General features: G+C 42.1%; 1 long non-coding RNA gene across 1 annotated transcript; it reads right to left on the bottom strand.

Moving 5' to 3' along the window:
• Positions 1–397: 397 nt before the first annotated feature.
• On the bottom strand, positions 398–8,094 carry LOC119145097. Its single transcript, XR_005103299.1, has 4 exons — positions 7,973–8,094; positions 7,807–7,850; positions 5,801–5,908; positions 398–1,381 (listed from the first exon to the last, which is right to left on the bottom strand). It is a non-coding gene; the product is annotated as an uncharacterized LOC119145097 (long non-coding RNA).
• Between the last annotated feature and the right edge of the window lie 3,885 nt (positions 8,095–11,979).

Genomic DNA, 11,979 nt, shown 5'->3' with positions numbered 1-11,979 from the left:
GGGTTGTTTAGCTTGGAGAAAAGGGGGCCCAGGGGGGAACCTAATTGCTTTCTACAACAACCTGAAAGCAGGTAGGTGTTGCAGCACTCCCCAAACTATCAAGCTGCAGCAAGGTCTTTTACCATCTCATACCAGCATACTCTTCATGCTAACCCCTCTGCTGCCTTCTCTTTGTCTCACCCCATCCAAGGCACACACTCACTCACTCACTCACTCTCTCTCGCGCGCTCGCTCTCTCTCTCTCTCTCTCTCTCTCTGTCTTCCTCTCTCTTCTCTCTGCTTCTTCCTCTCTTACCTTCTCTTCCTCGGCTGCTCTCTCTTCATTGGCTCTCAACCACTTCACTTAACCAGCCACAGCTGCACCTTATCTCCATCAGCCAACCCACCGCCCCTGAAGCCAGCCCACAGTTGTATATTATCAGTGATAATTAACCCAGCTTCATTCCTCCACAGGTAGGTGTCAGTCCTTCCCACAAATAACAAGCAATAGGACGAGAGGAAATGACCTCAAGTTGCACCAGGCAAGGTTTAGATTGGGTATGGGGGAAAGCTTCTTCACTGAAAGGGTTATCAGTCATTGGAACAGGCTGCCCAGGAAAGTGGTTCAGTGACCATCCCTGGAGTTATTTAACAGACGTGCAGATGTGGTCCTTAGGGACATGATTTGATTGACTTGGCGGTGCTAGGTTAACAGTTGGACTTGATCTTAAAGGTCTTTTCCAACTTAAATGATCCTATGTACATGTTTGTCCTTTCCTTGTGTATTCTTCTATTACGGACTTTGTTGCGCTGAGCAAAGCAGGCACCATGAAGCTCCCTACTCTTTCATTTTAGGCTTCACCGGGCAGCAAGATCAAGCTACCCTAATGCTACAGCTCATTGAGCTGTGCAGCAGCGTGAGCTGTAGGGTATCATGGGAGGACTGGAAATTTGCTGTTTGCTGCTCGTGGTCCTCTGTCAGCATTGACTTTGGTCTCATAGTGTTTCTGTGAATGAAAGCACTTTATCCCAGCTCAGCCATGGGAAAGGAATATCCTGCATATCGTTGAATTTACCCTTGTGTTGAAGAAAAAAATTACTGGGTCCAAATAGAACCACTTTTTACTGTGTGCTTTTTCTCCCCCTGGCTTTGATTTTGTATGTAAAAAAGAAATCTTTTTTGTTTACTAAGCAATACATTGACTACGTGGAAGACAGAGCAAGACTCATCAACATTAGTTGAAGCTTTCTGCTGGTCCTACTGAGATGTTAGGATCTCCACGTACCATCTCAAATATGCACTGCAGGTTCTGCTTTGAGAGTGGTGGAGGTGGGGATCGCCCAGCTGGGGTTGCTACATCCTTTGAAACAGTCCTGGTTGCTCTCATGTTGGTGAGGAACCCTGTTGGATCAAGAAGGTGCATCAGGCAAGGAAAGGTCAGTAAGCCTCATGTACTTAAATCTCCTTTCCACCCATGGGACTAGTCAGCAGACACATCAGCCCTGCTGACCAAGAGACATGCTTTCTAAATGTCAGGGGCATCATTTCTTTACTCTGCTGCTCTGTTGTGCTAACTCTGCAGTGAGTCTGCTGGGGCCGAGAGTGGCCTGGGCACAGGCACGTGCTCTGCAGTTGTCAGTCACTTCCCCGGAGCCACTGGGCAAGCACACAAATTTTGGCCATTACTAAAAGCCATTCATTGCACATCACCTTTCCCAGTCCACTCCTCCAGTTCTTGGCTTGGTCTGGGCACACAAACATCTACCCCTCGCTCCTGTTGGAGGTAGAGGGTGTGCTTCTTTGCCACTGTAATGATGATACTTCTGTGTTGCTTGTTGCAGGACAGGAAGGAGATGGTCAGAGCTCGGGTGGATTCTGTGTGTAATGGGCAGCCCTTCTGTGTCCTGTTCTTGTCTTTGACATCATCCTTTCATTGCCTGACTGGTCAAAAAACGGGGTTCTAAAAGCCCACAACAAGACAGCAAGAGCAGTTGTTACAGCCCTACAGCTGAATTTTGAAGGACTGCCACTCCCTTCTCCAAGTCCTGCAGGAATGAGGGGGAGCTGGCTGGCTCAGGAGACATTATCTCACCAACATGCACAATACTTGGTGCAGCATCAAACAGCCTCTGCAGGGACTCACCTGGAGCTGCTGGTTGCCTGGATCTTGCCTAGGCAAACTCCAGATTCAGTGGGACCCAAGAGCTCTGTCTTTGTACAGAGCCAGGGGCAGTCACCTCGCATGGAAGCAAGGTGCCACCTATCAGCAGCATCGAGAACCATACTTCCAACTCCTACCCTTGCCCCCAGCAGAGCACAGGCTTTAATGATCTGTTGAACTTGCCCAAGAATGTAAATTGCCCTCATTATGCCTATCACATATGATATGAGACATGCAAATGCATCAAGCTGTCACCATCTCTCATCTTCCAGGGGACCTTCCTCTGAAGAACTCCCCCGTGTCACCCCCAGTTTTGAAGGTCTGGCGGAAACTCTTTTAGAGCTACACAAAATATTTAGCACAGGCCCACACACTCGAAATGGCACTTGTGTAACTGACAAACCTCTAGAAGTGGTTTTTAATTTATTGCAACAACACAATTTTTCAAAGTTTCCAAGATTTTTGTGCATTTTCGAGTGAAAGGACATTTATTGCCACTTTTATGTGTAAGCTGCCTGCAGCCCCATATGACTTGGGGTATAAGGCAGATGAGCGAAAGGCCTTTAAACTAGTGTTGTTGCGCCTCTGATCTTGATTGATGTTGACACCAATTAGCAGAAAAGGAATCTTCCAGATAAAGGAAAAGAAGATTTTATTAAGCCCTAAATGCCAAGAATTCAATGCAAAATTCATTAGTGCTTATGGCAGGAGTCCTACCAGCTATTGCCAAGGGGTTAAAGAGAAATAAAATTTACATAAATAAGATTTTCAGGACTTTTAAATCCTAGCTTGAACAGTAAATGCGTGTGAGTGATTTTAGCTTGCTATTCTACACCCCTGCTTTTAAAGGCTGTTCTGTTACACTTGCTAGTTTTAATCAGAGGCAACTCACACTGAAATCAGTTGTGTTCCCCTGAATGAAAAGCAAAAAGAAAAACAGAGGTAATATTTTTTTCATTCAGTTCTAAATCTATTTTTGTAAATTCAATATTCACCAGGTAAAGGAAGAAGTCTTCAAATGGTATAAATAGAAATTTCACATGTATAAATATATACATGCACATATATGAAAATATACTATACAGGATCAAAACCTTGATTTTAAATTTCTGGCTTAGGTACAGACAGTGACACAAAACCCATACTTGTCTTTGCAAACTTTTATCCATAAACAATTGCTCAGAAAAATAAAGGAGCTTTGCTAGTTTCCTTATGCGGTATCACCAATAAATTCCAGTTTAACAAAGCTCTGGAACAATATCAGAAAGCTTTGTAAAAACAAAGATTAAATATACTTTTTATAAACTAGACATTAGATTGTGACAGTCAGGAGTCTGCAGAACTCTGAGCACCTGCTCTGTAAGGGAAGTGCCACAGCTGCCTGTTATTCTAATTCACAGCTCTTACAGAAACTGTGTTTTGGAGCAGTAACAAATATTTGGGCAAGTTGAGGCAGTTCCTTCCTATGGCATGTGTTCACAGCACTCAAATATCTTGCATATTCACGGCTCTCCATGTTCACTAGATTGTGTTTTGCTTTCTAATGCTGAGCTCTTCAGCTTTGTAAGGGAAATCACAGTTCCCAGTTCTCAAAGCCAGAGCACCTGCCTGCCCAGAAACACATCCACAGATTTTCATTCCTCTCTCCTTACAGGTTGTCTGCTCTTCCAGTTCAAAGGACTGCACACATGAATGCAAATTTCTTACAACTCAATTTATCCAATGATAATTTAATTTCAACGTGTCCTAAGACATGTTCTTCCGTTGGCAGAGGATCCAGATGACCATCAGTTCACATCTGCTTGTCAGAAGCCCCAGGGCAAGCACTGACTCTGAATTTACCTTCCAGTCTCATTTACTGCATCAAGTGTCATCAGAGTTTTTGACAGCAGCATCCTAGACTCATAGCTAGAAATTTATTGCTATTTCTTGCTTGCTGTGGACATTAGGTATTTGGCTTATACGTCTCTCATCTTCCAGGACTAAGCATGGTAATTGTCTGTTTCACTTTGCTGGTGTAGTGCTATTCTCCTGAAAAGACTTAATCCCAGATTTATTTTAAAAATTAAGGCATCCCGTTGCTGCCTTTGCATTATTTGTTCCTGCCCTCCAAACAACCACTCTTCCTTCTTTAATATATACCTGTTGTCTCCCTGCTGCTTAAGGCAGGGTTTCATTTGTTATAAATTTGAGCAACTTGCCACAGAGTAAGAACTTTGCTTCCTGATTGGGGCTAAGCACCGTTTTTAATTTTTAAAAATCCTTGAAGGTTGCTTATAGAAAAAGAACAACACTGTGCTCTCTTGTTAAATCACATATTCTGAAAATCGGTGAGCCTGGAAACTCTGATTGGAAAATGGAAAATAACTCTAGAAATGGGGATTTGGGGTTTCAAAGACTATGTTATGTTGACTCCTACTCCTACCTGATACTATATTGCCTCAGTTTTTCCTCAGTCCTTTTCAGCCACATTATTTTCTCACAGTATTTACATGTCCTGTAAGTGAAGATGGACGTCTGTTCATTAATGGTAGTTATCTAAGCTGCTCTGTTCTTTAGCTCTTCATCATACTTCCTAATGTACCATTTTTATAACAGCAAACCTTTTTCAGCATTTAAATCTGGAGAGAAAGAGGGTTCCTGTTTGGAGTGTAAAACCCATCTAGCAACATCTCAGCACTGGAGCTAGAGCCACCTGCCACCAACCTCCCTCAGTCCTTCAGCAGCGAGTAGCACACCGCAGAAAGCTGTTTGCTCCTCTAAAGGATCTCAGCTGCAAAATATTGGGGAGTGTTTGACCAAGAATTATGGACTATGACTACCGTCTGTGTATGCACATAACAATCCAGAAAGCACCTATCCAGAGAAGCGTTAGACATGGTTTCAACCTCTGCACCTCTAGAAGGATCTCTCATGCTGTGTTCACACAGCTGCAGAGGAATGTTTGAGACACCACTAGATGAAATGTATTTTTATTGTCTTTCTCTTGTTTTCTGATGAGGAAAAGATAGGGAAAACCTTGCTGTAGAAATAGAGCTTGGGAATCTGTCTCTCACAACTGTGTTGGAAAACTCCTTGGATGATCAGAGGGGCATTACAAATTTGAAATAACGGGGCATTGACTCAATCACACGATAGATACACCATCAATTGGATGACAAAAAAAAGAAAGAAATCTGGGTTGAAAATCTGTTTGCAGGGAGTCAGATCTATTTCAGCATTATGTATAGATTCTGTTAGTTCTTCCTTCATGACAAAGAAGACTTCATGGGATTTAAAATTTACAGTATAACAAGAATATTTTAAAGCTTTCTGATGCAGAGACAAAGCAAAATTTATAATTCTGCCCCTTTTCTCACTCTAGAGTTACCTGTAAGCAGTCATGCAGAGAACAGAAAATGGAAATTGAGTGTTTTTCATAGATCTTCAAATATAACAGCACCCCAGCAGAAATGCTAACATTGCCATCCCTGTCAGATTCTATGAATCCACAAATCCTGCTAAATACCTAATATCACGACTGAAGACGAGCCTAGAGGTGCAAGCTGTCAGTTATTTATAAAGGCCCTCTTTTCAGGACCAGCACTGACATCATCAGACAGAATGGTAGGGTTTTATTGTGGTAAACCTGAGTCATTGCCAGTGATCTTAACACCTACCTTTTCAGCTGATGCTTCAACACAAGTCATGATGGGTGGAAATGGTAGAAGGATGGACATGTGCGTACTTTGAATCTAGTCCATGATCCAAACAGTCTTCAGTCATGACTGACAAAAAAAGTACAATAATCTATATCAGGCCTCTATCATCAAAGCCACCGCTGTGCAGAGAGATTATAATAGGTCCCATGAACTCGTAAAATGACTTCTAAAAATCATGGAAACTTTTATTATCCACATTATCCTGTGGCAGGGAGCTTCACAGTTTAGCTGGAAATAGTTTAAATTGTCAAATGTAGGAAATACAAACAGGATTTTCTTGACCTGTAAAGTAACTTATTGATTGAGGGTATTTTTTTTTCCAAACTGACAGAAGATGGAAGTCATGCTCTGTAGAACATGTAGATGTAATCCACAACAGCAGAAAAGCACCAACAATTAGTCAGAACCCTTCTACTGACTGACAAAAAGTAGACATATACTATCAGTGCAGACCAGTCTTTTGAGTACCCAAAGTGTGTAAATTAGACCCAAAGCGTAAATTACATATTAAGTGACAAGAATTTCAGAACATTGATCATCATGAGTCAGTCATTGGAGGAATAAATTCTTTCAAGAATGATAAAACTGCTGGTCTTGACGGCATCTGCCAGCTGACTAGATAAAATACCTTGGTAGAATGACAGTACTCCAACCATTTATTATGCATTCTGTCAGTGTGTTAGTGCATGTATATCACAGCACTCTAAAAATCAGAGAAGGATGCTTCAGAGCCAAAGAACAGTAGGCCTGTGTCCATACGGCATCATCTTCACAAATGGCATTAGCATCTGATCTTAATTAAATTAGTTATCACCATTTGCTAAATGGCTCCTAATACCAGAGCAAGCTGGACTGTTCCCAGAAAGTCCCTGCTGTTTAAGTGCTTAACATCACTGAGCAGTTCCAAGAGAGCCTTGGGAGGGCATGGACAGAGACCCAATGCCTGTAGATCCATCAGCAGCTGCTCATGACACTGGAAAAATCCAAAGTATGTAATTATTTGTAATTATTAAATTACACAAATTGATCACCACTCCATAGGGACTGCACACCGAAAAGTTTACATAAAATCACGTGAAAAATAGAACCAATGGTGCAGACAGAAATATGAACTGTCAGGAAAAGGTACTTGTGCTAATATTTTTAGCATCTGTCAGAATAAGCAACCAATCTATGATCATATAAAATCTTATTTCTTGCAGGTGACTCTAGACATCACAGTCCAAAATTAGGACTTCAGTTGTAAGGACTTCATGTCAAATCAAAACCATGTTGACCTGAGCAGCTTCCCTGGATATCTGATTAGCACATCCAAAGCCAACTGTATATGAATTCAGATGAAACATACATGAGTCTCTTCCACCTTTAAACTCAATAAGCTGCTAAACAATTCTGTACATCCAAGACTGAGGGTGACTCACCCACGACTAGCACCTCGTCTATCTAGATATCATACTAAATTGCACACTCTTCTGAAGGCCAGAGAAATCAAAATGCAACGTGAGTGCCTGCAAGAGCTCCATTTCCAAATGGAGCTGAGAGGGAGATGAGGAGACCAATGGCAACCAAATAATGCTGTGAATCACTGCAGTCACACAATACTGCTCGGCACCTGTACATGGGCTCTGCGTGGGACAGGTCAGGGCTGACAGCATTTGTAGAGTTAGATAGGCTGCAGTGGCTCAAAATTGCGTTGTCTTACTGGATATTCTGGATCAGTCGAAATCAGTGTGTCTTTCTGGGGATCGTCCTGTCTGACATCGTGAAAGCACTAGCTACTAACAGCGAATGCACGTTGCATGTTTATGGTGGTGCAAAAAACTTTTCTAGCTACAGCAGAGATACAAAAGCTGTGGCAGCTACACAATTGGAAACGTACAACCTAATCAGTAAGAAATTTAAATTTAGCACAGATTTAAAAAAAAAAAAAAAAAGAAAAAGAAAATAAAAGAAAATTACCTTACCTAGTAACCTGAGAATGGATTGGAGACCTTCTCACATGAGTCAGCTGGAAGAACAAGAACATGCAGAAATGTGATGATTAGAAATACACAGAAATGTGTGAACATAGGCTGGTTGAACAGCAGAGCACATCGTGGTCTGCGGCACCGTGAAAGAATTGTAACATACTAAGGATTTAGCCTGGGCAACGCATACACTTCCTGAAACTCTATCAGAAAACAAGAAAAGGACATATAACAGGAAAAAAGAAGCACAGAAATAGCTGTGCAGGCATAGAAGGATAAACAACTCTTTTCTTCCCTTTCTGCAAACCAGAACAACGGCAGAAGACTGAAAAGCCTTTTTCAAGCCTAATGGTCCTTGACAGGAAAAAGGAAATAATGCCCTAATTGCCAAAAATGGCAAGGAGAGGAAAGAGGGCAGAATGTCACGGTTACAATTTGTTTCCAATTCATTCTCTCTTTCCAAGGTTCCTTCTGCCCTTTAAGAAATCAGTACTTAAAAAATAATGGACTAGACGATTTCCAAACCAGGAGCCTGGTATAATTCATTTTAATGCCACTCCAGCTGGCTGGCCAATACAATAGATCATCACATTGTGAAAGAACCCTTTGGTCCAGACTATGTATCAGACTGAACTTCTAGATGTATAGCATATTTATCATGACTCTGCTGTCACACAAGGTTATCATGCTGGTATGCAATATTTCTCCATCTCTCCCTTACTGAATTTAGTTCTTTTAGCCAAAATGGAGATAATCAACATAAAAAAACTATGCTGACTTTTTCAGAATTAGATGCCCAGAGTTAAATATCTGCCATGACACACTGAGGAAAGGTAACAGCAGACAGTATTGTTACACATAATCCTCAAGATTACTTTTCTTAGTATGAGCCAGTGTTCAGTCTTGGAAAGACATCCTGTATTATATTTAGTTTCAGCTACACCAGATATGCTCCACTGCTTTCTCTGTTTAGAATGAGCTCCATGAATAAACAGAAGATATCTTTTTTCTTAAGGTTATTCCCCTCAGCACAGAAAAAAGAAGAAAATTCTGCATGGTTTGGAGCCATTTTTTTCCCAGATCCAGCAACAAAACACTTGGAACACGCCAGAATTGAGGTCACGTTATTCCTCTACTAGGAAACCAAGCTGAAAGGTCCAAGACATCACAGGAGACACCTCAAAGACCTTAGCATCAGAAAAAGTGACACAACTAATTAAAACTTTGTTTTGGAAGACACAGAGTACTTGATATTTCCACTGCTTTCATGGGAAGTCAGTGCTCTGAACTTCTGACAAATCAGGTCACGTATTCAAGCTCCTTACTGTGAACCTTAAGGTCTCTCAACTTAGCTCTGACTGCTACTGTGAACTTTGATCTAGGAGGTTTAAAACACACGAGGGCAACAGAAATGAAATCCACTTTTGCTCAAAGGTCATGGTCAATAGCGTTTATTTTTTCTGGTCTTATTTTCTTCTTCCAGCATCATGCATTTTTGTCTGTAAGTGACAAGTTTGACCAGACCAGCATTGATTAAACAAAACTCACAGACTCACTCAATATTTCAATGATAGAGGATTGCTGGAGGAAAAGAAATATTTATTTCACCTTCCATTTCCAGCTAGGAGTGAATCGAGCAGTGACAAAAATGTGCTGTGCAAATGTCTTTCTATGCTATTTCCATCTGGAAAGCCTCGTGTATCCCCCAAGAAAGCCTGTTCTCATGAGCATCCCACCTTGTTCCAATGAGCTTCTGAGGTCTGAAGAGCTGAGTCGAGGTCCCTTCTGGCTAATTAGTTTACTGCAAACTCTCTGCCACCTATTTTCCTGCACTCCTTAACATTTGCAGCACTGCAGCTAAAGCTTCTTGCCCATTACCATCCAGACTGCGTATCTATTTACTGACAGTCCTTACCCTTTTCACAATATCTCTAATTTTATCCTTAAGGCCTTGTGTTACTCCTTCCTGCCCATATTTATGGTCTTATCTTTACCTTTTCCTCTCTTTTCTGCCCTCACACTCTTCTGTCGAGCTTCTTCTTTCCTCTGGTCCATCAGGGCTGTATCACTCTACTGTTCTTGCTCGGACTCCCTCACTTTCTACCCCCCTGATAGACTTCTCCCTCCATTCTCAGCAAGAATCACAGTCTTAGAGTGCAGTGCCACAGACCACTTCAATCCCTGAGTTACATTTGGGTAGGGCTTCACAGCACATCAGCCACATGGTGATAACTGGTCATGTTCACACTCCCACCTCCTAACAGCTGCGAAGTGATGCAAGCTTCTCAGAGGGAGTTGTTACTCCAGTGTAAGATCCTGCTAGATCTCTAGGAAAGAAGACAACGAAGCTTAGAAGTAGTAAACAAAAAGCAGGAAAGAGGCAACGAGAAAGGCAAGTTGTGTGGCTGGAACAACACATGTTTTGTTGCTGCTACTATGAAGCAACAGCAACAGTAGTAACAGTACTATGCTCTTACTACTTTGTAAGAAGAAAAGTGATGTTTGCAGCTTGGAGGGAAGGGAGACTGGCCACCAACATGTGGTAAGTATCCCTCCAGTGTGCTATAGCTTCTTCAGTCCTGCTGCTGCTGGCCGGTAGGAAAATGGCATCAAGACAGTCTGCCCTGGCATGGACTTACTGCAGGTGTCATCCCACAAATGCCTCATGGCATCTGCCATAACGGGAGAGAGCTGGGGACAGGCAATAAGTTAGAGGTGAGATCTGGCAACACTTTCACCTGCACGCAGCAGGAGGAAGGGCTCTTCCACGCTCAGCCAGCCTCCCAAATCACCCTCAAGCCTAGCCAAAGAGAAAGGAGATTGATTTTACCAAAGCATTTTTCCTGGGATAGAGGCTTGAAGAATGTAAGGCTGGAAAGAGCAAAAACATTGTATCTAGGGATGGATAACTGGGAAACCGTTGTCCCAGGGCACTTAACTACTATATTATTCGTTATGGCAAATTTCACATCTAGTTCAGTGAGAGCAGACTTTGGCCAAAATCAAGCAAAGCCCTGTTTCTTGGGTCACATTGCTATGTGCAGGATGAAAAGCCTAACCAGACACATCTCAGATGATATTGACATTAGAAAGGTGCTCCTAGGGCAGCATTTCTCAGACAGAGGTTCCTTCAATGACTGGTGGTCCCTAAGATTTCCTGGCTCTTGGCTATACCATACCCAAGAAGCCATGGACCAAGTAAACAGGCTGAAGCTCTTTGAAATTATTTGGCTACTGAAGATCATTCCACAGCACGTAGCAATGAGTAAAAACTCAGGTCAGATGGTCACAGCAGGCAACTGGGATCCAAGAGTTCTTGCATTGGCACGTTATCCTCAAACACTGGCATAAAGCAATTAACATTTCTGTACTTCGCTCAACATGAGCATAGTTAGCATGACTTGAAATAATAGACAGCACATATACCTAAGAAATGTTTCAAAGCTGTGGAAAAGTTAAGTATAATAAAACAGTAGAACAAGATCCCCAGTCTGTTTGTACTGATAGATATGAAAATCAGGACTCCTGCTGTCTCACATTTTCAGGATAATTGCTAAAAAAGAAAATTATCTATTTGTCAAGTCAACTCATTAAACAAATTGAGACTTTGAACTACTTGATTTGGGTGCAAATTTAATCAGGGAGTGAAGGGGTGAATTGACACAGAACACACATCCTACCTTCTGCCCTAGAGCCATTTTAGATATTACGGTAACACAACATTCTTATTGTTATTTTATAAGCTAGCTGAAAATCAGCATTTGTCTATGTGCTGCTTTTCCACAGTGACCAGAGCAAGTGCTTAACTTAACTTACAGATGCTTAACTACATCTGTAGTTAAGATGCCTTTTAAAAGGTAAAGAGAGTCTGTAATGGGCTTAGATGTCTCTGACCTGTACTAATTCTGGTGGAGGAGGACGGGCAGTGCGATGCAGTCACTTTGCTGAGCAGTGCCTGTTTGCTGTTCAGGACTTTTACATCAGCAGGCAGGAGAGCAAAGTACCAAGACCAGTCCAGCTCCCTCCTGTCTCGCTGCTGGTATGGCTCATGTTCCTGCGCTGCACACACTGCTCGCGGCTCCATACGTGCACCACAGCAAACCTGCACCAAGCCTCTCAAGTTAAAGCTTGAGCTTTTCCAAGGATTCATTTCAGTATAGGAATAAAATC

The sequence above is a fragment of the Falco rusticolus genome, chromosome 3 (genome assembly GCF_015220075.1).
Source record: "Falco rusticolus isolate bFalRus1 chromosome 3, bFalRus1.pri, whole genome shotgun sequence".
NCBI classification, from domain to species: domain Eukaryota; kingdom Metazoa; phylum Chordata; class Aves; order Falconiformes; family Falconidae; genus Falco; species Falco rusticolus.
This window is presented reverse-complemented; position numbering and strand designations above follow the sequence as displayed.